The sequence below is a fragment of the Triturus cristatus genome, chromosome 2_1, assembly GCF_964204655.1.
Source record: "Triturus cristatus chromosome 2_1, aTriCri1.1, whole genome shotgun sequence".
Taxonomy (NCBI): domain Eukaryota; kingdom Metazoa; phylum Chordata; class Amphibia; order Caudata; family Salamandridae; genus Triturus; species Triturus cristatus.
The window spans coordinates 33,567,700-33,594,510 of NC_140581.1; the positions used below are offsets into that span (position 1 = coordinate 33,567,700).

The window sequence follows — 26,811 nt, forward strand, 5'->3', positions numbered from 1 at the left end:
TCTTAATGGCAACACTGCACTTACAATGCCCAAGAACGGACTTGGACACTGTAGGGGCACAGGGCCCATGCCCTTGTGCCCTCACCACTGGCATAGTGCACCCAGATGGAGGGGTGGATGATCTAGGCCAGAGCAGTGCTTTGTGGGCATGGCACTCAGATGTGTGCCATGTCGACTTTTCACTTTGTTCTGCACCAAGATACGCAGCCAGCAAAGGCAGCGTGTGTGAGAAAAGGTGCAGGGCCTCCAAGGGTGGTACAATAAGTGCTGCAGCCCTTAGGGGCCTTCCCTGGTCACAGTGCCCTGGGTACCATTTACCAGGGGCCCACCTGTGGCCAGGGATATAAATGTAAATGTATAGGTATTTATATAGCGCCGATCACCACTACGGGTATCTCAGCGCTGTACTCATACTGCTGAAGGAACCCTTCCTGGCTTTCCATGTGAGGTGTCCACTCCTGGGCACCCCCATGGTGAGGCCAGGCATCCCAGCGCTGTTGGGGCCGTTGTGGAGATTAAGCAAGCTATTGCCCAGAGTTGCAGCGTGGGACCCATGATTAGAATAGGCACTGAGGCGAGAATATCCGGTCCGCGGAATTTATAGCCCGAGACCCTGCCGCGACGGGAATCGAACCCTGGTCCCGGACCAGTGCTCTGCATCGAGGTCTGCCGCTCTAACCATTGAGCCACACTTCTCCACCTGGGATGCCAATTGGGTTCGTTTTGGGGAAAGAACAGAGACCCTGGGAACCTGATTGGCAGTGACCCAGGGCACACCAAGAAAAAGTGCATCAGCCTGGCAAAAGGTGTGTGTGGGGGGTGGGGGGGGGGGGGGGGGGTTACTGCAACAGAAACCCAACCCACTTTTCTACATTTCATAACTGCCAAATGCATACAATAGGTTTACAGATATTTACGTTGTTTTGTGTTACAAAAAAAACAATATTCTAGAGCCTTTCCCTTCACACTACCTGTATACCTGTACTACAGCAATATTGTATCAATTCACTTAAAAACTCTGCTCGGTTTGCAGTGAGGGAAAGAAAACAGCAATCCCCATGTTAAAAGAATAAGTAGCTGTTTGTCAGAAGACATATCCTGACATTTGACCTCTGTCTTTGAATCAGGGCAAACGTGACAATATAAACACAGAATTTAAAGGCATCTTTATTAATTGCTCTGACTTTCATGACACACCAAAACTCAGCTCGCAACTCACCAGTGGGTCACGACCCACAGTTTGGGAAACGCTGCTCTAGAAGCCCATTTGCATGAGTTTCCAACTATCACCCAGGAGCTAAATAGCCCACTTGTTGAGGTGTGAAGCTGCTCCCAGAGCTTAGACAAAGGCCTGGGTGTGGGTAGGAGTTCTGTTCCTCTGGCAGGAGAAAGATCTGAGCTATACCCAGGAACTTAACTTTATAGGGGCCTACTCTGGCACAGGGAAATGTTAGGTGACATGGGCAGGGCCTTTTTTGTCCACCTAGTCAACCATTCTAATGGAAGAGGAGCTGTTCCCAGAACTGGTTTGAAGTTACTATAGAGTGGTTGCTCATTCCCCTAGCAACACCTGTGTGGTGGGCAAAGGAAGTCTGCACAGTTGAAAGAAGATTCTGCCACCTTGGTTTTAGGTAGAGAAGGGCACTGTGTGGTTGTTTGCAGTAGCGCTCATAGGAACTGCTGAAAAAGTGAGCAGGTTTACCCCTGGTAAGTTTTCCCCTATTAATTGAAGGGCCTGAAGTCACACCAGCCCACAGGCTAGTGCTAGGCATAATTGTAACACCCTTAGGCACCCTCTTCAGAACACTGCTGGACCTATAGAAGAAAGGACTCCACCTGTTGTCAAGACATGTGAGGAGACCTGAAAGGTTCAACTTGCTTCCACTTGTATCCAGGACACAGTTGTAGACTTCAAGGGTCAGATGGCTGATCTCCTGTTAAGCTATAGTGACACAACAAGCCACAGGAACCTCTTTTCCTTAAGAGCTCTGCAGACAAGTTTCAACCGGACCTGCCCTGGGCCATCTGGTGGCTTCTGTAGGAATAAGTCTTGACCCCAAGTGCTGTTCCTGATGTCCTGTAACACTTGGCTGTGTTAAAGTGTACTCCTCCCAACAGCCTGAATAAGTATTTGCAATGCAATAGGTTTCGCATTTGTGAGTGTTTGAGCTATTGGCATTGTAAATGACCATGCCTTTTATTTATGCGTTTTGAAAAGCTGCAAGCGGTGCGTAAACACACTTTGTACTTATAGACTTTGCTTAGGAGAAGGAAGGGTGGCAGTACCTGCGCCTCTTACTGCCAGTCTCTAATAAGCAGGGACTATAAGTACAAAGTGGGTGTTAACACACCACTTGCAGGTTTTCAAAACACAAATAAAAGGCATTGCCATTTACAATGGTATAAGCGCAAAGTCTTGCAAATGCGAGAGTGCATTGCAAATGCTTGTTTTACTAGCCAACATCTCAGGCAAGAAGGTACCTGTAGAATGAAAGCATGATGAGATGATGTTCTATCCAAAAGGTAGATTTATTCTTCAGTGCAATCAGGACAGGAACATTAGATAAGATGGTTGCAGTAGTATCAGCCCCACCAGGAGCAGTAACCCTGCTGTTCAGCCCACATACAGCAACTGACCACACACAAACACAAACAAACAAACAAACAAACAAACAAACAAACAAACAAACAAACAAACAAACAAACAAACACACACAAACACACACACACAAACACACACACACAAACACACACACACAAACACACACACACAAACACACACACAAACACACACACAAACACACACACACACACACAGTCACACACACACACAGTCACACACACACACAGTCACACACACACACAGTCACACACACACACAGTCACACACACACACACACAGTCACACACACACACACACAGTCACACACACACACACACAGTCACACACACACACACACAGTCACACACACACACACACACAGTCACACACACACAGTCACACACACACACAGTCACACACACACACAGTCACACACACACACAGTCACACACACACACAGTCACACACACACACAGTCACACACACACACAGTCACACACACACACACAGTCACACACACACAGTCACACACACACACAGTCAGTCACACACACACAGTCAGTCACACACACACAGTCACACACACACAGTCACACACACACAGTCACACACACACAGTCACACACACACAGTCACACACACACAGTCACACACACACAGTCACACACACACAGTCACACACACACAGTCACACACACACAGTCACACACACACAGTCACACACACACAGTCACACACACACAGTCACACACACACAGTCACACACACACAGTCACACACACACAGTCACACACACACAGTCACACACACACAGTCACACACAGTCACACACAGACACACACACAGTCACACACAGACACACACAGACACACACACAGACACACACACAGACACACACACACAGACACACACACACAGACACACACACACAGACACACACACACAGACACACACACACAGACACACACACAGACACACACACACAGACACACACACAGACACACACACACACACAGACACACACACAGACACACACACAGACACACACACAGACACACACACAGACACACACACAGTCACACACACAGTCACACACAGTCACACACTCACACAGTCACACAGTCACACAGTCACACACACAGTCACACACACAGTCACACACACAGTCACACACACAGTCACACACACAGTCACACACACAGTCACACACACAGTCACACACACAGTCACACACACAGTCACACACACAGTCACACACACAGTCACACACACAGTCACACACACAGTCACACACACAGTCACACACACAGTCACACACACAGTCACACACACAGTCACACACACAGTCACACACACAGTCACACACACAGTCACACACACAGTCACACACACAGTCACACACACAGTCACACACACAGTCACACACACAGTCACACAGTCACACACACAGTCACACAGTCACACACACAGTCACACAGTCACACACACAGTCACACAGTCACACACACACACAGTCACACACACACACACAGTCACACACACACACACAGTCACACACACACACACAGTCACACACACAGTCACACACACAGTCACACACACAGTCACACACACAGTCACACACACAGTCACACACACAGTCACACACACAGTCACACACACAGTCACACACACAGTCACACACACAGTCACACACACAGTCACACACACAGTCACACACACAGTCACACACACAGTCACACACACAGTCACACACACAGTCACACACACAGTCACACACACAGTCACACACACAGTCACACACACAGTCACACACACAGTCACACACACAGTCACACACACAGTCACACACACAGTCACACACACAGTCACACACACAGTCACACACACAGTCACACACACAGTCACACACACAGTCACACACACAGTCACACACACAGTCACACACACAGTCACACACACAGTCACACACACAGTCACACACAGTCACACAGTCACACAGTCACACAGTCACACAGTCACACAGTCACACAGTCACACAGTCACACAGTCACACAGTCACACAGTCACACAGTCACACAGTCACACAGTCACACAGTCACACAAACACACAAACACACAAACACACAAACACACAAACACACAAACACACAAACACACAAACACACAAACACACAAACACACAAACACACAAACACACAAACACACAAACACACAAACACACAAACACACAAACACACAAACACACAAATCACTCACACAATGGCTGAGCAGCAGAGTACAGAACACAGAGAAAGGACTAAACATAATGAAAGCAGAGTAACTCAGAACCCTTTTGATAACTGTAGGACTGAGAGATCACAGTAGCAATAATAAAGGTCAAACACGAGCAGCAACTGTTTTGCCGACAGCCTCTGCTCACCTTTGGATTACCGCAACCACCCAGTGATGCAATCTCATGCCAGAAGGCGGCAAGGCATCTCTGATTCAACCAATCACACTCTGGCAGCGCAGAGTGCCTGGACCAAGGGCAGGCACGTTTCTACCTGAACAAGACCGGACCGGCCCATCCCCTTGGATTTGTGACTCTTTGGAGGCGCATCACACCAGCACTTACAAAAATACACTCTTCAAGATTAAGCTCTGCGCATGCTCAAAGGTAAGTAAAAATGGTGAAAAGAAAATCTGTAATGCCCACCACAAAAGACCTCCCTTTATACACCATGATCACTAGCTTCCTCACAACAGCTATAGGGGCATCAATAGCGAGATCGAATGTATTGAAGAAAGGCTGCGGGCCACGAAAAAAGCCCTACAAGCTAGCGCCCCAAGATGGGACTGCTGTCTTGGCAGGACCATAACTATTGTGTGAAGCAAAAAATAATGACAAGAGTAAATCGGCAGCTCTAAATCCTTGTGTATTTAAGGGCACATTAGGGATTGACTCCAACACTACTCAGTGCACACAAGGAAAACACAAGTCCCCCACCCCCTCAAAAAAGGCTACGAAAGGCCTGTTACTTGTCGGAAATTACTTGTAACAAATGGAACCACCACAACTACAATGGGGATCTCCGCAATCCCCTCCCTGGCTAAACTCGGAAAGATGGCCACAGCATGGATTCACACCCTGCTCGTTGGCATTCTGGAGAAGACCTTGAAATCAATTCTGGACCCCCTGCTGGCCACTCTTGGCATCAAGCTCGATCTAGTTGGCCGGAGGGGACATCGCGCTCCAATTAAAACCCCTCGGATACAGGCCATTCATCAATGACCGAACAAGCCACATCTGCCAGAGGGAGGTGGCCACTGGGACAACAAACTACTCCTAAGACCCCCAGCTTTGGCCCAAAACAAAGCAAATAAGAATCTGTACCCGGCACATAAAAACGTCCACGCACGAGCTGGCCACAGGTACACAGCAGCGGATAAAGTCAGGCCACTCATGAGCCACAGGAACTGAGATCAACCTCTACAAGAGTTCTGCAACTACCACCGGAAGCAAACCCAGTGGTAATCTTGAAGAACCAACCACCTCTGCCGGTTGATTGAGGAAGAGACATCAGCTGAAAAATTAAGCAATACACTCACTAGGAAAAGCTACGAACTAGCATAGCTTTGAGAGCCATTTTAGGAGCATAAATTATCTTCAAGGTGTATCCAGGGGAGGTCGTTAACTGGATGGAAGGGACTGGAGACTAACCTCAATAACATGCAGGTGGTTGGGTCTCTTCTAGATAGGCTCGCTAGGCCTCGTTTCCAAAATGACATCACGGCAGTACCCTTGAGATACTTTTACAAGTTAGGCACCATAACACCATCTACACCCTCCCTCACAGACCAATTTGTACATCAGCCATTCGCTGTCCCGACCCAAAATCGTTTTTCCTACTTCGAACTAATAGACTATCCTGTCAGATCAGGAGCAGCCCTGAGGCCATCACTGGAAACAATATCACCTCAACCCCACAAAAATGTGATTATAATACCCGCAAGTGACAAGGTGGACATTGAAATGAAAAAATAGGACTGGGCATAGCACAGAAGGTGCCACCCAGGACGCCAAATATCATCCCACCTAAAGGCGACGGACGACATCACCTCGGGCCAGAATTTGAAAACATAGAACTACTGGACACACTCCGTTTGGTACCTAATGTTTTCAAATGCCTTTTTTAGAATGTGGCAGGCCTCCTGAATAAGGTGCAGAAAAATGATTGGCTTAACAATGTAAAGGGTTACAACATAGTGTCTTCAAGAAACCTGGACAAGGGAGGCGGTGCATATAGATTTTTTTTATTTTTTAAGTCCACACTCTAGCTAGCCATTTGCAAGCGGGCAATCATAGGGGTGGGCTGCTAACCTTAATAGCAACTAATCTGGCCAAAAAGGTAAGTAACATGTACCTTGAGTCCTCTCACTTTCAATTCATTGAGATATATGAATCAAATACCATGCTGGTTATGGTCAACTTATATCGACAATTTTATCTTTGGTAACCGACATAGCTAGCCTACTCAAACGTTCTCAGTAAACATCTAAATGATCTTAAAACGTAAATCATTGCATTGTGGGAGGGCGATTTTAATTACAAATTATATCCCTATCCAAAACTAACACATGCAAAGTGATGGGAGAGGATGCGGATGACCAATGTCATTTTGAACACAATCCCTGTGGTGACATTTTTAATTCAATATGGTTCAGATTTTAACTCCTCCATACAATGGATCTGATCACACAGCCAACATCTGATCAAATAAAATCCATGGTTAGGGGAAGGTAGCCTTATTGATTTTATTGCCCTTTAGGAGAATTAAAAACCAAAGGCTGTAGACTTTACAAATTTGCAAAAGTATCTGACCATCTCCCTTTGGCCCTCTCCTTTGAGAGAAGGACTAAAAAAAACTCCACCTTTTATTCCACCAATAACCTACAATAGGAACAAGGGAATCATGCAAAATTGGTCAAGAGTGAACCCTGACGTTATCCTGGGGGAACTGGTAAAGAAAAACATGGGGCAGATTCTAGCTTAGTTAGAGAGTGAAATTAACCCAAAAAAGCATGCTGGAAGCTTTTGACGGTATAATCCAGTGAATTAGCTAGCTACTCTGGGCTGAGAGGAAACCGAGAGCCCCTAATTGTCAAAAATGGTTAGACAGTGATTGCTCTTTGACTCATAGCAACCTTGGCTCTGCCGTGAAACAGATACCAAGGGACACAGGGTTGGTAAGGCTGTGCAGTAAGCAATATAAACAGGCAGAACTTGCTGCATTTCCTTTTGTCCTGTGTTATACACTAAAGCTCGGAAGGAATTTATAAAACTTAAGGGTTCTGAACATTAGACAATGCAGGCCGGCTCTGTATTACCTTCAGCTCCTCCAAACAGAATATATATGACTAATGATATACAAATACATCTCTTCAGTGATGTGCCTATGGAATCAACTGGGGAAACTATTGGTGTAATGTTAGCCATAGAGTTTTGGTCTGAATGGGTTATACAGGTTATTTAGATTGGCCATATGTAGCCGCTTAGTTCTAGATAGCCTATCCCACGACTATCACCAGGATTGTATCTCTTTTTAAGGGTGCACATGAGCACTTTATATTTTACCACTTTATTAAATTATGTGAATGAGATTTGATTTGTACATTCTATGGATATAGTCCATAGAGAAGACCTATAGTCAGCTGTAACATCCAACCCTGTGACTAACCAAACTAGATTCCATCACTTGGATGCATGTTTGCACTTTACACTCTAACAGTTATCATATTGGTAGGATTGTATCTTCCTTAAGGCTGCACGGTCGCACTTTATATTTTATCATACTATGTGATTTGCATGTTTTAAGGATAGTTTAATCAGAGATAAGACTCATAGTTCGCTGTAACGTGCAATACCCAGCCAAGATGGCATTTTTTAGGATGCACATTCGCACTTAACTATAACAATTTTTATTTTCTGTGAAAGAGATTGGCCCTGTATACAAAGACTGCTTCATGCCGGTTATAGGAAAAGTATAGCCTGGGGCCATACACATTCCCACAACTACTGGCTTATATAGCTCATTCCCAGAAAACGTATGGCCAGCTACCACATGCAATTTAGGATCGTTTTTAGGTCGAGCCTGGCGAGGCACACAGTAATCCAGTATGGAGTGGAAGCTGCGCCCACTCCGCCCAGGTTTTTAATTGATTTGTGTCGTCTTTCGTAAATGCTGCCGTCCGATTGATTATGAGGCTTGTTAGTCCCTCCTTATTTTGTCCATGTCATTTGTACCCTCCCATGGCTACTGGCCCCTTTACTTTGAGTGTTACACAGTACTTCGACTGTGAGCACTATTTTGTACCTGCCTTCTCGCCCCCATCTCCCCCTGCCCACTCTCCCGTTGTCTGTGCACCCCCCGCTCCCCGTGTCCGTGATGCAATGCAATAGGTCTTGCGTAAATGCGAGTCATTGCATTGCAAATGCTTGTTTTTTGTGCCTGTTACTTGGAGCGCTCCTCGTGCTCTTGTTTTCGGTGAATTGTCTTATTAGAAGTAGTGCATAATTCTTAATGACACCACCAAAGAGCTATTTATAAAATATTGGACATTCGAAAGTGGTAAATAAATCCCTGTGGACTGCACAGACTGCCTGTGATAAAATAAAGGAACATTTGCTCTGAAGATCCTCACAAACACAGCTGAGCTGAGTCCACAGCAGGATCACGCTGGGACCCAGTGGCAGCCGCCTCCTCGTGCACCAGCCGGTGTGCTTTATAAATACAGGCTGCGGAGCGCACCACGACGAGTGCTGAACAGAGCTCTGGGAAAGAGTAGCGAGACTAGATAGGGAACAGGAGTAAACCTGGACACACTCCGATCCTTCACAAGCAAGACTCTCGAAAAACAGTGCTTGCATGGTATCCTGTCCACACCCTCAGTACACAGAACCTTTAACCTAAATACACCCAGAGCATACATTGGACTCCACCCTCCTCACCGGACTGCCCTAATCTAGCCCTTGCACTCAGCTGTGCACCTTCCACAGCAACATCCAAACAGTTCATAAAGTACCAGGTATCTAAACTGGATTAAAGCCTGGAGAGGCACCTCGAGAACCAGAACCAGGAGAGCAGAGGTCCCCTCCATCCGATGGCAGCCCAGAAGCTGGGGAAGCGATACCTCCCTTTCACGGGGCTATTCATGTGGATTATCAGTGCGTCTAAATGTCAGGGGTTAGGGTAACAAAACAGAGCAGGGACCATCAAACAGCCAATTGCATCACCCGCATGACCCTTTGTCCCACCCTTATTCCTTGAATAGTCTCCCGTTTACCGTTGAGGAGCCAGGCAACCGGATGGGCAAGGACTGAAAGCCATCGAATCTACAGAGGGATCCGAGAGCCACATTTATTTTCTAATTGCGCTGCCTTGTCACCCTTGACACCTGAGATAGCAAGGCTTGTTCCAGGGGTACCGAAGGACAAATCAGGGGTAGTTGATTGATCGAGGTAAACAAAAAAGTGATGGGTGGAGGTGGAATGCCTTAAAGAACCTCAACCGCCAATACTTGGTCGAGCCTGCATTCCATTCCATCACTTTTGCACACCATTGTCGCCTCAGACATGGAACCAGCCATATGCAAATCAACATCTGTTCATAGTACACGTTGATGTACCCAGTATGGCTCTGCCTACCTTGGTCCACGTGCACCAGTGTGGGTTGCATGAACGAAGCGGCTGTGTTGAGGGCATGGGGGGTCCAGTAATGGTGGTGTGCGTGGGAGTAAGGTATGTCTAGGGGGCTGAGAAAGACCTGTCTTTTTGTGGGTACCTCTGGCTAGGTGCGTGGTCGTGGAGAGGCTGAAGATATAGCTGCTTGGTGAATGCAAACTGGATATGTTTGCGTGCATGTTCATATCCATCAATCAGGGCTTTAAGTGGGCTGGGTCCTGCCCGTGCTGAGCACCGTCAGTTCTAAAGAGCTGGTGCCGAGATGGGTCCCTATCGGGATCTCCATTTATGCCCTCATCCTCGGTGAAATAAATAAATCTTAGCTCTGCAGCAGTACCCCCTTCACTGCCTTTGATGCAACTTAAAAGACTCGTTATAGTTCTTTCATAGTCTTAGGTCAGAACTGAAACATTTTCTATATTATATACAACAAAACCTTAGTTGGTGCTTATTTATCATATGCAACTAACCACTGACAAACCCAAATAGTCCTGGCTTGTTGTAGGTGTAATGTTGCTTGTTGTATTATATATCTGGATGCAATGATAGAAACCGCAAAATACCAGTCTGGTAGCACACTATGCCAAACACAGATTTCAGTTTATTTGTTTTTCAGTCACTATTTTAATTACATCAGCCTCGCCCCTTTGAGAGACTAACCAGTTTTTTCATCCCACTTAAAGCCCTGCCAACAATGTTGCAGAGTATAATTGGAGAAGATTCACTCTGCTTCCTGCCCACAGGTCGAGCCTGAGGCACCCACGAGGGTACCTGGGTGTCATGTTTTTTCCTCAGAATAAGGAACTGCTCACCATTCCACCTTTTGTTGTGGTAAGGGTTCAGAGTAAATAATGACGCAAATGGTTGGCCTTTGTGCTTTGATTGGAAAGAAACTGCCAAACAAAAGCATTATGCTTTCATAGCTAATGATCGATAGCTTTTCATAATTAGATTAGATTAATTAATTAGATTAAATAAGTGACACGTGGCTGGATGAGGGTGTGTGCTGAGGGACCACAACTTTGTGTTTGTCATGATACAGGTGCACCTTTGGCATAAAAAAGATAAAGGGGGGCTCTGTAAGCTCAAGAACTAACTAAGAATGTTGTCCAAGAAGCAAATCTTTGTATTTAAGGACATGGCTTAATACATGCAAGCTAAAGTACTTTGCTTGACACAGCGTGTCACCTGACAAGTATTTGGGTATCAGTCTGAGTTTTCTTGATTGCATCCAGGCTTATAACATAATGGACCTAGCTCGATTCTAAAACACAGACCTATTAGCTTTAGCAACGGATGTCATCAGTATGAAATAAATTAATAGCGACAATGATTCTGTGGTACACAGGATTGACATGTTTCAGTTCTGAAAATACGAAATTGAATTAAACATTTTTAAACTCTCTGGAAGGGGTAGTGGTCTTCGGAGAGTCAACGACTCCCGTCATCACCTTCACATCCCTCTGTGGTCTCACTAGATATTTAATGCCCTTTTTGTTCACCGTTCTGAAATCCTCTCTGCATCTTCCACACACCATCTTTCTTCCGCACTGTATTCTGTCATTCCTATTCTACTTGTACGACCACTTATCTCTTCCATTCATCACCCCCTCAGACAGACCCCACCCTCAACACTCTCTCTCTTGTAAACACAGATTTCCTTTTCTTGGGTGCTGGTAATATTTTCACAACTTACATAAGTCTTTCACCCACATTTTCTCATTGAATCGCAGTTCTAAATGGCATATGTAGCCCTCTACGAACTCAACACCGGCAGAGTCCCCAGCTGCCACCGAGCCACCCCTGGACGCACCCACGGACCCTTCACCTTCCAATCCTGCAAATTCTCCTGCATCCGGACCTGCACCGCACCCGCCAAGCCAACCCCCAGCAGCAACCACCTCAAGTGCATCCTGCTCAACACCCGCTCCGTCCACAGACACGCCGTGGAGCTCTGGAACCTCCTCGACTCGACATCTCCAGACGTCGCCTTCCTCACGGAAACATGGATGAACGCCTCCTCAGCACCCGACATCGCCATCGCCATCCCGGACGGATACAAGATCACCAGGAGGGACCACGTCAACCAGACGGGAGGAGGCATCGCCATCGTCCACAAGAACACCATCCGCATCACGACCAACTCAGACGACACCCTCACAGCCGCCGAACACCTGCACTTCCAGATCCACACCGACCCCAAGACCACCCTCATCTACAGACCCCCGGGACCACACACACAATTCAGCGAAGACATCGCCGACTTCATCAGCCCGCACGCCCTCCCCTCCGCTGACTACATCCTCCTCGGGGACCTCAACTTCCACCTGGAGAACAACAACTACCGCAACACCACCACCCTGCTGGACAACCTCACCAACCTCGGACTCAAGCAACTGGTGACCACCCCCACCCACTACGCCAGCCACACGGTTGACCCAGTCTTCTCCTCCAGCAAGGACATCTCCTTCAGCCAAGCCACCGGACTCCACTGGACGGACCACAGCTGCGTCCACTTCAGCAGGACCACGCTCCACCACCACCAGCAACAGGTTCCCTGCAGAAGCTGGAACAAGATCACAGCCGACCAGCTCGCCGCATCCCTGAGCCAGAACCCTCCCGCCAGCTCAGCGAACCCCAACCAAGCCGCCAACAACCTCACGAGGTGGATCAGCAACTGCGCAGACGACCTCGCTCCACTGAGGACCCCTCCCAGCAGACCTGGCAGCATGAAAGCATCCTGGTTCACCGACGAACTCAAGAGCTCCAAGAAGAACTGCCGAGCCCTCAAGAAAGCCTGGCGCAGAGACCCGACACCAGACAACATGACCACCCTCAAGCTAGCCACTCGAAAACACCACCAACTGATCCACGCCACCAAGAAAACCGCATTCAAGGAACGACTTGACAACAACGCCCACAACAGCAAGGAACTCTTCAACATCGTCAAAGAGCTCTCCAACCCCAGCGCCGGAAACAACGGCATCACCCCATCGCAAGACCTCTGCAACTCGCTCGCCTCGTTCTTCCACAGCAAGATCGCAGACATACACAACAGCTTCAGCACACAGCCGACGCACCCTACGACCGCACCAACGCCCCCCACCACCACCCTCCACGCCTGGACCCCGATCAACACCGAAGACACCATCCGCACGATGAACTCCATCCACTCCGGATCACCAACCGACCCCTGCCCTCACCACGTCTTCAACAAGGCCGACTCCATCATCGCCTCCTTCAACACCACAACCTTCCCAGAGAGCTGGAAGCACGCCGAACTCAGCGCCCTACTGAAGAAACCATCAGCAGACCCCACCGACCTCAAAAACTACCGCCCCATCTTGCTCCTCCTGTTTCCTGCCAAAGTCATCGAGAAGACCGTCAACAGACAGCTGGACGGATCCCTCGACCACTCGCAGTCCGGCTTCCGGGCCAACCACAGTACCGAGACCGCCCTCATCGCAGCCACCGACGACATCCGCACCCTGCTCGACAACGGGGAAACAACGGCCCTCATCCTCCTGGACCTCTCCGCAGCGTTCGACACGGTCTGCCACCGCACCCTAGTGCAGCGCCTCAACATCGGAATCCAGGAGAAGGCACTGGAATGGATCATCTCCTTCCTTGCCGGAAGGACACAGAGTCCGCCTCCCCCCGTTCAGATCAGAAGCCACCGAAGTCATCTGCGGCGTACCACAGGGATCATCACTCAGCCCCACGCTGTTCAACATCTACATGAGCCCCCTCGCGGCCATCGCACGCAAACACAACCTCAACATCATCTCCTACGCCGACGACACCCAGCTGATCCTCTCCCTCACCAACGACCCAGCCACCGCCAGAACCAACCTACACAAAGGGATGAAAGACGTAGCCGAGTGGATGATGAACAGCCGCCTGAAACTGAACTCAGATAAGACTGAAGTCCTCATCCTGGGATCATCGCCCTCCGCCTGGGACGACTCCTGGTGTCCCCCTGCACTGGGCAGCACACCCAAACCAACAGACCACGCACGCAACCTGGGCTTCATCCTGGACTCCTCCCTCTCCATGACCAGACAAGTCAACGCCGTCTCCTCGTCATGCTTCAACATCCTATGCATGCTACGCAAGATCTTCCGGTGGATCCCCACCGAAACCAGGAAGACGGTCACCCAGGCCCTCGTCACCAGCCGTCTGGACTACGGCAACTCCCTCTACGCCGGAACCACTGCAAAACTCCAGAAAAGACTCCAGCGCATTCAGAACGCCTCAGCACGACTCATCCTGGACATCCCCCGACACAGCCACATCTCCGTACACCTGAGAAACCTGCACTGGCTCCCCGTCAAGAGAATCACGTTCCGACTCCTCACCCACGCACACAAAGCTCTCCACAACCAAGGCCCAAGATACCTCAACGACCGCCTGAACTTCTACACTCCCACCCGCCAGCTTCGATCGACCAGCCACGCCCTCGCCGCCGTCCCCCGCATCCGAAGAGCCACAACGGGAGGAAGATCCTTCTCCTACCTGGCCGCCAAGACGTGGAACTCCCTCCCCGCCCACCTCCGCCTGACCCAAAACCACCTCGCCTTCAGGAAGCAACTCAAGACCTGGCTGTTCGATCAGTAGCGGACCCCCCCCTCCCCAAGCGCCTTGAGACCCTCCGGGTGAGTAGCGCGCTATACAAATGCTTTGATTGATTGATTGCCATTTCGCTCTGCAGAGAGGCCAATGATTGGATGTGAAGTATAGTCTGAACACTCACTGCTGAAAGGTGCTGTGATAAACTTGCACTGTCTTCAGCCTGACCTCAAGAACTTGCAATTGCGCCCTGTCATAAATACCCACCTACAATCTGAACTCACCCAGGGACCTATGGGCGATTCAATTCACAATATGTTCCATGAAAAAAATCAGATCCACAATATCTGTAGAAAGCACATTTGTTATGCAAGATGAAGTAAACCATGAACTTAAAAACAGGGATGTTGTCGTTGATATATTACCTTAAATGTTTTTGCAGTCCTTGATTGGGCTTGAAAGGGGACCAGTTTCAAAGTAAATTTCTAACTATTGCTGGCTCTAAGACACTGAAGGACCCACAGCACTTAAAAGTCCTGGCAGGCAGTTAACACTGATCATTCTTTACCAAACTTGAAAAACACAGCATATGCAGGTAAACCCAGGGCTTAATTTGAGCCGGTGGTTGTCTGGTGCCAACAGGAGAAATGGGCTGGTGCAAGCTGCCTCCTGACGAACGCCCAGCACTTTTTTTTATTTTTGTAAACAAATTAACCACTGGGTAAACCCACATGAGGAGCTCAGAAGCTGATCTCGAGACTGGTGTAACAAGAATTTGCAATGCAATAGGTCTTAATTGCGAGAGTTTGAGCTATTGGTATTGTAAATGACAATGCCTTTTGTTTATGTGTTTTGAAAACCTGCAAGCAGTGTGTTAACATGCACTTTGTACTTCTAGTGGTTGATTACCAGAAGGCTAGCAGTAACTGCACCTCTTACTGCCAGCCTTGCTTCTTGTAGGCAAGGACTATCAGGACAAAGTGCGTGCTTACGCACGGCTTGCAGGTTTTCAAAACACAAATAAAAGGCATTGTCATTTACAATGCCAATAGCTCAAACTCTCGCAAATGCGAGACCTATTGCATTGCAAATGCTTGTTTATGATCAACTTTGCTCTTGGAACGGTTTTAAAATATTCGTACAGATTGTTGCATCTGATTAGGTGCTAGCTGTAATATGAAATCCGTGGTTTGCATTCCATTTGTATTATTGCCTTGAGGAATGTTTTTAACATGCATCTGCACAAATCTTTTATGGTTGTCAAAGCCGGATAAAGAATACGTGGTTGAAGGTCAAAAAAAAAAAAGGCAGTATCTTTAGGCAAAAGACATGTAGAACTAGTGTACAATGAGAATAAGGTAGGACTAAAAAGGTACACAGCTGACATTTTTAACTTCCTTAGAAAAACTAGCATTTCATAGGATCGTCTTAGGCCCCTCTGGATGTATCTAGTCTAGCCTTTACGAGTCATAAGCTGTGATTGACGTGAGTACCAACTTACAATTAGAAAAAGTTGAGACTTATAAGGTTGCTCTGACTGAAGGCTCACTTTTATCCTTAAAAAAAAAAAAAAGGCAGAAACGTACCATAAACACAAGAATCCTAGGCACGGCTTTTAAGAATTAATCACTAACGTTGACTTTTAAAGGTATCACCAAGCATAAAAACCTGGCTTCAACCTCACGAAGCACTCCATTCGAGAGACACGGTCCTGCCTTAATTCTAGTAGAGGCTCTGCTCACGCTTGAATACACCCCCTGCATGCGAGTAGTTATATCAGAAACCTCAGGGCGAGTCACCTGAGCATTTTCTAAGTAGTTCTAAATACATACTAAGTTGTGGCAGCTCCACGGGGACTCGGCGCCTACTCACCACCCGCACCTGGAGGAGCTCCGCAGGGGAAAGGCATGGGCAGAGGGGGTACACCAAAGGCTACTCACCTGTGGCAGCTTCAGGAGGACTCGGCGGCTTCTTACTGCCAGCACCTGGAGGAGCTCCGTAGGGGCCAGCAACGGGCAGAGGGAGGTACCCCAAAGACTCCTCTCACCGTTGGCAGCTCCGCAAACAGCAGGCCTCACGCCCCGGGAGGCGCACACGGATCAGCTGAGGCCTGTACGCGCAGAGACAGCTCCCCGAAGTCCGGCCCGCGTAGCTGGGCGCCGCATGGTGGCAAGTACTGCCTTACCCCTATTTATCAATTCTTCAGCCGGGTCAAGGGGCATGGGTGGGCCGCAGCTGCTGATTGGCTTGAAGTAGGGCGGCTTGCTGGAGCAGAGACTGTTGATTGACTGAGTGGCAGGAAGTCAGTTGCGCGCGAGGCGGGCCGAGGATGTCGTCAGGACGCTTCCGTGTGTGGCACAGCTGTTGATTGGCTCAGAAAGGGTTGTCTGGCTGTAGTCGTGGCTGCTGATTGGCTAGGCGTGAGGGTTGGTGGCGCGGAGGCGGGCCGCGGATGTTTTCAGGACGCCTTGGGGTTCTCAAAGACCGTCCCGGGGCGCAAGGTGAGACCTGAATACCGGGGGTTTCTCTCCCGCCGGATGTCTGCGCGTGGCCCTAGGTCTCACAGCCCTTAGATGACCCGAACCAGGGCGGTCCCCATCAGAGGCGCAACTAGAGCCAAATTTCGGGGGGGGGGGGGGGCTAAGAAAAAATTTCGGGGGGGGCTGAGTCTTCAAAGCCATAGGCAGAGTGGAGCTGCAGGGGCTCTTAGAAGGGGTAAAACAACAGCGAGGCCTCATTAACATACAAATGGTCTTTTAAAGACCTGTGAAGTGCTCGGGTGCGGCTGTGTGTGCGCCGCGAGGCTGTCTCATCCCGGGCTGCCACAGGCGAGGGGGGGGGGGGGGGGGCGCTGAAACCCTGTGAGTCCAATGGGTGTTGCGCGCCTGGTCCCCATGCCTCGAGGGAGCAGGCTGTAAGGATTCTTTGAAGGTTCACGGGCAGTGCGGGCCTTGAATGAGGCTCCGTTGGGGCGTCCTTGAGTGAGGCGTCCACGATAGTAGTGCTATATAGGAGCCCACATCCTGCATGCCCTGCCTCCAAGGAATCCAGGCTGTAAGTAGTAGATTGCAGCTGGATATCGTGGAGAAGCAAGAGAGCCAGCATGAAAGTAAACAAATATAAACTTAAGCAAGTGAGCCTGGAGTCATGCTCAACAGATATGTTGTAACTGGAAAGTGGCGACTGGAGGTGGTAGTCCTAGGGCCCAGTTAGATGAGCAGGAGGAAATGGTGGCGCAAGTCATCACCGAGGAAACAGTGGTTGGAGTGCCAGGTCGGGACACTGCTGAATGTGACCAGACACAACCACAGGGTGAGTACAAACTATGTAGTGGGTGGATGGGCACAATGGCACACATGTACAATGAATAGCATTGCATACCCACAATTACTGTGGTTCAGGTCCCAGACAGCCCTGTGCATGGTGGCATGGACACACATCACCTGATCCAACCTAAACATTGCTAGACACACATTGCCAAACACATGGACATTGAAATGTGCACTGAAAAGTCAGAAAAACACAGTCCAGGTACAACATCAGACCACAAAATAAGTGCTACATCACATAGTAAAATGCCACATCACATAGAGACGCACTATGCTGCCAAAATGCACCCCTTGCACCAACACAACCCATATCCAAATCATCTTCACAAGGCCGCATCTCCCATGTGCCAAAATGAGTATGCAGTGTGAATGTGACTGATCAAGTGCAAGAGTAAGCATGCCAACAACAAGACCAGCACACCTGCAAAATAGCACGTGTCTGACTCGTGTGCAAGGATGTGCATGGCCATCAAGGGTGACTTGGAAAATGATTTGGATATGTGTGGTGATGAGGCAAGGGGGACATTGTGACAACCTCATGCACATTTTTCTACAAAAATGCTCCCTTGCCTGTACATGCTATGCAGTACTGCGTACAGCAAGATGAGAAAGTAACGAGTGAGTCTGCATACCGGCAACACATGCAATGTCACAACAAAAATACGGATTTAGTTGGATGCCCTCCATTGCAAAATGCGATGCAGGGCGCATCATGAAATCCATTCAGTCATCCAAAGTCTACTTACCTGCATTTACACCTATTCCTGTCCATTCTACCCACCACCCTCCCCACGTCAACGCCTGGCATGTACTATTTCCTCTTGCAAATTAAAAACTCATTCGGTCTGAGAAAGCTAGATCTTCAAATCTACCAACAGCACCAACCTAGTCCCTCTCCCCTCACTTTGATGTACAAGTGTCCGAGCATAGGATCCTTGGCTCGTTACTATGACATTTCTCCTCTACCACCTTGAAGATGAAGAACCATGTAATAAGGGGAATAACAACCAATATTCAACACAGGCCATATAAACAAACATCATTATCACAAATCCATCCCAAAGTCAATTTCACCCTCTGTTAGAAAAGGTAGACGGACCGGGAGGGCCGGCCGGGGTCAGGGGGAGAGGTCTCCGGGGAGAGCCGTCTCCAGCGATCGTACAGACAAGTAACTTCCCCCCCCCACAGACAGAAATCACACACGGATAAGGTTCAGTGTTCTTTATAGGTACTTAGTTATGATACGGTAGAATGGTACAAGGAGGTCTGGACGCAGGGGTCCCCTCGATTAGAGTCTCGTAAGGTAGGGAAGGGGGTAGCGGGTCAGTCTATTTACCAATCAGGTAGTTCGGATGAGATGATGATGAGCTCACAATCCTCGAGCTTGGTGTTTAGGTGGTACGGTCCGCGGCAGCGCCAGCAGGTCCCGGTAAGGCTGGTTGATACAACGGGCCGCGGCAGCGCCAGCAGGTCCCCGGAAGATGTACGGTCCGCGGCAGCGCCAGCAGGTCCCGGTGAGGATGGTCGTTACAACGGGCCGCGGCAGCGCCAGCAGGTCCCAGGAAGATGACGGTCCGCGGCAGCGCCAGCAGGTCCCGGTGAGGATGGTCGTTACAACGGGCCGCGGCAGCGCCAGCAGGTCCCAGGAAGATGAAGGTTGCAGAAGGCCGCGGCAGCGCCAGCAGGCAGGACGATGGTTCACAAGAGCGGGCTACGGCAGCGCCAGTAGACCGTCAGGGTTGAGTTCACTCGGTGTCTCTCGACTCCAGGATACAACTGCCTTCCTGCTCCGGAGCTGTCTTAGTTATAGGGCTGGTGCCCTTTGATGTCCGGACCCTCGCACTTGGAGGTCGGAGGGTCCGGGATGAAGGTGTCCAGACACCCAGCAGGGGGTGGAGCCAGCGCCTGGGGGCTGCTGGAGGCGATCGGCACCTGGCGGGGGAAGAGCTCTTGACGCTTCGTTCTCCCATTGACCTGCCAAGTGGTCCGCTCACCTCCTGGTGGGATGGTGGTGCCGGGATGTCGGGGCCGGCCAGGCCCGGGGTTAGGGTCGAGGTGAGGCCACGCGGCCGCGTGGTGCAGGGCCCAAGATGGCGGCTTGACCCGGCCGGGGAAGCCGGTGGGGCTGGACCCCGTGATGAGTAGGGGTCCGAGGGCAGAGGGTCCGTCGGGAGACGGAGTACAGGGGCTTGTCACGGGGGTATGCCTGGTGGGCCGGAGCTCGGGCCCTGTCGTGCGGGGGGGGAGCAAGCCCTGTGTGTGGCCTGTCCAACATGCGTCCCCCCCAGCTGAAGGCGGGGAGAGTCACCCATCTCCTTGGGGACTCTCTTCGTCGAGGCGGAAAAAGCGGGACAGGCCATCCGCGTTGGCGTGGTCTTGGCCTGGCCGGTGCTCCACAGTGAAGTCCATTCCCTGCAGGGAAATGGACCAGCGCAAGAGTTTTGGGTTCTCCCCCCGCATCTGCATCAGCCATTGCAGGGGTCGATGGTCGGTTTGTACCCGGAAGTGGGTACCGAAGAGATAGGGTCGGAGCTTTTTGAGGGCCCACACTACTGCAAATGCCTCCCTCTCGATTGTGCTCCAACGCTGTTCTCGGGCCAGGAGACGTCGACTGATGAAGGCCACCGGCTGGTCATGACCTTCGGAGTTCAGCTGAGAGAGGACGGCCCCGATGCCGTGGTCGGAGGCGTCGGTCTGCACTACAAATTCCCGACTGTAATCGGGGGCCTGGAGCACCGGGGCGGTGCACAGGGCGGCCTTCAGCTCCTCGAAGGCCGCTTGACAATCAGGAGTCCAGTGGACCCGCTTCGGTTGATTCTTGGATGTGAGTCCCGTGAGGGGCCCCACGATGCTGCCGTAGTCCTTCACGAACCGCCGGTAGTAGCCGGTGAGCCCCAAGAAGGCTCGGACCTCGGTCTGGGTGACGGGGGGCTGCCAGGACTGGATGGCAGCAATCTTAAGTTGTAGTGGGGCCACCAGCCCGCTTCCCACTTGGTGCCCAAGGTAGGTCACAGACCCTTGGCCAATTTGGCACTTGCCGGCTTTAATGGTGAGGCCGGCCCGCTGGAGGGCTTGGAGGACCTCTTGGAGGTGACGGAGGTGGTCGGGCCAGTGGCGGCTGTATACAGCGATATCGTCCAGGTAGGCAGCGCTGAATTCTTCGAGCCCTGCCAAGACCTGGTTCACAAGACGTTGGAATGTGGCGGGGGCATTCTTCATGCCAAAGGGCATGACCTTAAATTGATAGTGGCCATCGGGGGTGGAGAAGGCTGACCGTTCCTGAGCCCTGGGTGTGAGGCCGATCTGCCAGTAGCCCGCCGTTAGGTCGAAGATACTAAGGTAGCGGGCGGCCCCCAGCCGGTCGATCAGCTCGTCTGCTCGGGGGATGGGATGAGCGTCGGTCCGGGTGACAGCGTTCAAGCCCCGGTAGTCGACGCAGAATCTCAGTTCAGGGGCGGTGCCGGGGGCAGCGGCCTTGGGAACTAATACAACCGGACTGGCCCAGGGACTGTCCGAGGGCTCGATGACCCCGATCGTGAGCATTTTGGCCACTTCCTCCTGTATGCAGGCCCGTACCCGATCTGGTACGCGGTAGGCCCGGTGCCGAACAGGGGGACTGTCCCCGGTGTCTACGTCGTGCAAACACCAAGGGGTGACCCCGGGGGTGAGGGAGAACAGGGCAGCGAACTGCAGCAGGAGGTCCCGGCAGTCCTGGCGTTGCTCCGAAGTGAGGGCGTCGGAGAGCCGGACCCCATCCACGGAGCCGTCCTTCTCCTGAGTCTTTAAGAGATCCGGGAGGGGCTCGGAGTCTTCTTCTGTACCACTGTCCGTCGCCATCAGGAGGCTTAGTTCGGAGCGCACAAAGTGTGGTTTGAGCCGGTTGGTGTGGAGGACCCGCAGGGGGTTCCGGGTGGACCCCATGTCGATGAGGTAAGTGACGGGGCTTTTACGCTCGACCACTTTGAAGGGCCCCGTCCACTTGTCTTGCAGGGCACATGGTTCGGTGGGGGACATCACCCATACTTGCTGCCCAGGCTCGAATTCAACGGAGGAGGCATTGTGATCATACCACCTCTTCATGTCCTCCTGACTGGCCTCGAGGTTCGCCTTGGCCATCTCCCTGAAGCGCCGGGTCTGGTTTCGTAGGGGCCAGGATGTATTTGAAGACGTCGGGAGGGGTCGTTAAGGGGGCCATCTCCCAACCTTCCTTGACTAGGCTGAGGGGCCCTCGCACAGGGTGCCCGTACAAGAGTTCGAAAGGGCTAAAGCCGAGGGACTTCTGGGGGACTTCTCGGTAGGCGAAGAGGAGGCACGGGAGCAGCACATCCCACTGGCGACGGAGAGGCTCTTCCAATCCCCCAATCATCCCCTTGAGAGTGCGGTTAAAACGCTCCACTAGTCCGTTCCCTTGGGGGTGATAGGGGGTCGTGAATCTGTAGGTGACCCCGCATTGTTGCCAGAGGGACTTCATGTATTTAGATATGAAATTCGTACCTCGGTCGCTGACGACTTCTCGGGGGAAGCCTACCCTGGAGAAGATCCCCATCAGGGCCCGGCCAACCACCGGAGCTGTCACTGTCCGTAGGGGCACCGCCTCGGGGTAGCGGGTGGCATGGTCCACTAGTACCAAAATGAACCTGTGTCCTTGTGCCGTGCGGGGGTCCAGAGGCCCCACAATGTCTATCTCCACCCTCTCGAACGGGGTGGTGACCACAGGGAAGGGTTGCAGAGGGGCCTTCAGCTTCCGCCCACTCTTCCCGCTGGCTTGGCACGTGGGGCAAGATCGGCAGTGGTTCAGGACGTCATTCCTCATTTTTGGCCAGAAAAAGTGGGTCACCAGGCGACTGTATGTTTTGTCCTGGCCCAGGTGTCCAGCCAGGGGGACATCGTGGGCCAGGTTGAGCAGAAAGTCTCGGAAGCGGAGCGGTACCACCAGAACTCGACCGGCCCCCAGCTCGGTGATTCTTTGCTCGCTGTAGAGCAGGTCGTTGTCCCAGTAGACCCAGTGGGTTCCGGTGGTGTCCCCTGCGCTTTGGGTATCGGCTTGTTGGCGGAGTCCCTCGAGGGAGGGACAGGTCTTTTGTTCCTGGCGGAACTGTTCTTGGGTGGGCCCCCCCTCTTGACGCCACTGAGCCAGATCCGGAAGGTCCTGGTGTTGTGCGTCTGCTTCGATAGTCTGGTCCGGGAGGTCGGACTCGCCGTTGTCCTCGACGGGGGCAACCGGGGGCGGAGGTGCTGGCCATTCGGTTTCTTCTGATCGGGGGGTGGCCCGGGCGGCCATGGATCGGGTGGTTATGCAGGCCCAGTCCGGGAGGCCCAGCATCCCCAGGTGCTCTCTTTTCTCGACGGTGGCCCACGGGGAACTCTCGAGGTCATTCCCCAGGAGGCAGTCCACGGGGGCATCGTCCCGGACCGTCACCTTCAGTAGGCCGGAGACCCCTCCCCATTCAAACGGGACGCAGGCCATCTTACACATACTCTCAGAGTTATCTGCCGAGCGGACGGGGCAGAGAATGTTCGGCAGGATCTGCTCGGGCTTCACCAGATGACAGCGGACGGCCGTCACGCTGGCGCCGGTGTCACGCAAGGCCTCGGCTCTCTGTCCATTAATGGTCACCCACTGACCGTATTTTCTGGTGTTGGCGGGTAGGGGAGCCCGCGGAACCATGTCTCTTCCCCCTAGGCATGCCAGGACCATGGCGGCCGGTTCCCACCCTTGCTGGGCCGGCTCGTACTCTTCGGGTCCCTCCGATGATTGCTCTTCCCCTAGGGCAGCGGCCGCTACCTGGCGGGGCTTGGGTGTTTGATTTAGCGGGCAGTTCGGGTCATTGGCGTAGTGGCCTAGTCGCTGGCACCGGTGGCACGTGACGTTGGCTCGGTACCCAGGCCGCAACGGGGGGTTGCCCCGGCCGGCCGGAGGCGGGGTGCTGGCCACGGGTGTTGTTGGTAGGGCGTCTCTCCCTCGCCCCTGGCCCCCTCCTCCTCCCCGAGGACGGTGCTGGCCTTGGTTGCCTCTGTTCTGGTCGTGGGGCCCTCTCCGGCCCACTCGGGTGCTTTCCCACCGGTCAGCTTCGGCGGCGAGCTGCCGGGGGTCGGTCAGCTTACTGTCGAGTAGGTGCTGCCGGAGCTCGACGAAACAGTTGTTTGACAGGTGCTCCCATACCATAAGGTTGAAGAGTTGTTCGTAAGTGGTGACCTGACTTCCCTTGATCCACCCTTCGAATGCCCGGCTGAAATAGTTCACGTATTCTACCCAAGTTGTACCTGGGATCCTGGTGCAATCTCTGAACCTCTGGCGGTACATCTCGGGCGTGAGGCCGTAGCGGGTGAGGAGGGCAGCCTTCATGTGGTCGTAGGACGACATTTGGTGATCGGGGAGCTGCAGCAGGGCATCGCGACCCTCGTTGATAAATCTCCCCCAAAGTCCGGCTCCCCAATCACTCCGGTCGATTCGGTGGGAGGTCATTGCGATCTCATAGGCTTTAAACCACTGTTGTATGTCGTCTTCTCGGACATATTCGCGGACAACATCCTTGGGGATGTGAACTTTTTTCTCACTTGGCCCCGGGGTGTGTGGTCGCTCAGGCACCCCCAGTTCCTTATTCTGTTTGCGCAGTTCTATTTCCGCTAGTCGGCGCTCGTGCTCGAGCGTTATTTTTTTCTCTTCCAGCTCTCTCTGTCTCTGCTTTTCTTCTCGTTCCTCTCGAAGCCGCATATGCTCGAGGTTAAGTTTCTGTTCAGCTAACTTGAGTTCCCCATCCATCTTGAGTCGTGCCATCTCCAACTCGTGTAATCTGACTCTGTCTCTTTCTCGGATCTCCTCTTGCGGAAGGCCCGTTCCCCGCTCCTCGGGAGCCGTGGCGTTCCCCTCTGGTGTGATGCTGGTTTGGTCTGGTGTGACGCTGCTTTGGTCGGAGGGTCCTGTGACCCCCGTTTCTGTCCATGACTCCAGAGCGCGCTTTAGATCATCCTTGGTACTCAGGCCGGTGGTAGCAATGCCAAGTTCTATGCAAAATTGTCTCAGTTCGCGGTGGTTGTATTCTTCTAATTTCTCCATTTGGAATTTCTCGGTGGAGCTGCTATCTTTGGTCGACATCGTGTTTTTGTCGTGGGGTGAGCTACTCTCTGTACGATTACGCGTTGATTCGGATCGCGCCGCTGGCCACCAATGTTAGAAAAGGTAGACGGACCGGGAGGGCCGGCCGGGGTCAGGGGGAGAGGTCTCCGGGGAGAGCCGTCTCCAGCGATCGTACAGACAAGTAACTTCCCCCCCCCACAGACAGAAATCACACACGGATAAGGTTCAGTGTTCTTTATAGGTACTTAGTTATGATACGGTAGAATGGTACAAGGAGGTCTGGACGCAGGGGTCCCCTCGATTAGAGTCTCGTAAGGTAGGGAAGGGGGTAGCGGGTCAGTCTATTTACCAATCAGGTAGTTCGGATGAGATGATGATGAGCTCACAATCCTCGAGCTTGGTGTTTAGGTGGTACGGTCCGCGGCAGCGCCAGCAGGTCCCGGTAAGGCTGGTTGATACAACGGGCCGCGGCAGCGCCAGCAGGTCCCCGGAAGATGTACGGTCCGCGGCAGCAGGTCCCGGTGAGGATGGTCGTTACAACGGGCCGCGGCAGCGCCAGCAGGTCCCAGGAAGATGACGGTCCGCGGCAGCGCCAGCAGGTCCCGGTGAGGATGGTCGTTACAACGGGCCGCGGCAGCGCCAGCAGGTCCCAGGAAGATGAAGGTTGCAGAAGGCCGCGGCAGCGCCAGCAGGCAGGACGATGGTTCACAAGAGCGGGCTACGGCAGCGCCAGTAGACCGTCAGGGTTGAGTTCACTCGGTGTCTCTCGACTCCAGGATACAACTGCCTTCCTGCTCCGGAGCTGTCTTAGTTATAGGGCTGGTGCCCTTTGATGTCCGGACCCTCGCACTTGGAGGTCGGAGGGTCCGGGATGAAGGTGTCCAGACACCCAGCAGGGGGTGGAGCCAGCGCCTGGGATCTGCTGGAGGCGATCGGCACCTGGCGGGGGAAGAGCTCTTGACGCTTCGTTCTCCCATTGACCTGCCAAGTGGTCCGCTCACCTCCTGGTGGGATGGTGGTGCCGGGATGTCGGGGCCGGCCAGGCCCGGGGTTAGGGTCGAGGTGAGGCCACGCGGCCGCGTGGTGCAGGGCCCAAGATGGCGGCTTGACCCGGCCGGGGAAGCCGGTGGGGCTGGACCCCGTGATGAGTAGGGGTCCGAGGGCAGAGGGTCCGTCGGGAGACGGAGTACAGGGGCTTGTCACGGGGGTATGCCTGGTGGGCCGGAGCTCGGGCCCTGTCGTGCGGGGGGGGAGCAAGCCCTGTGTGTGGCCTGTCCAACACCCTCCCTCAAGGCATGTCACAACCCTTGTTACTCTGTACTCTTTGATATCCATTAGCAGTGCGTAATCTGTGGTATCCAGAAGGTAAACCCTATATACAGGCTGCCGCTTTAGATTCACCCATCATGCATGTCTACAATGGTGTCGAATGGTTACATCTACTTGCTATAAAGGCTCTACCCTGGTACCAGCTCACCTGGCTCAGTGTTGACATTGCTCTCACTGTCTT

At 52.0% G+C, this 26,811-nt stretch overlaps 1 protein-coding gene across 2 annotated transcripts in view; it reads right to left on the reverse strand.

The window, feature by feature from the left end:
- LOC146863655 (long-chain-fatty-acid--CoA ligase ACSBG2-like) overlaps positions 1–17,104 on the reverse strand; it is a 797,459-nt gene extending 780,355 nt beyond the window's left edge. The window contains exon 1 of one of the 2 annotated variants that reach the window (XM_085627744.1): positions 16,835–17,104. The gene's annotated coding sequence lies outside the window, so the exon portion shown is untranslated. The remainder of the gene's footprint in view (positions 1–16,834) is intronic. The other variant, XM_085627747.1, reaches the window with a different exon arrangement.
- Positions 17,105–26,811: the final 9,707 nt, after the last annotated feature.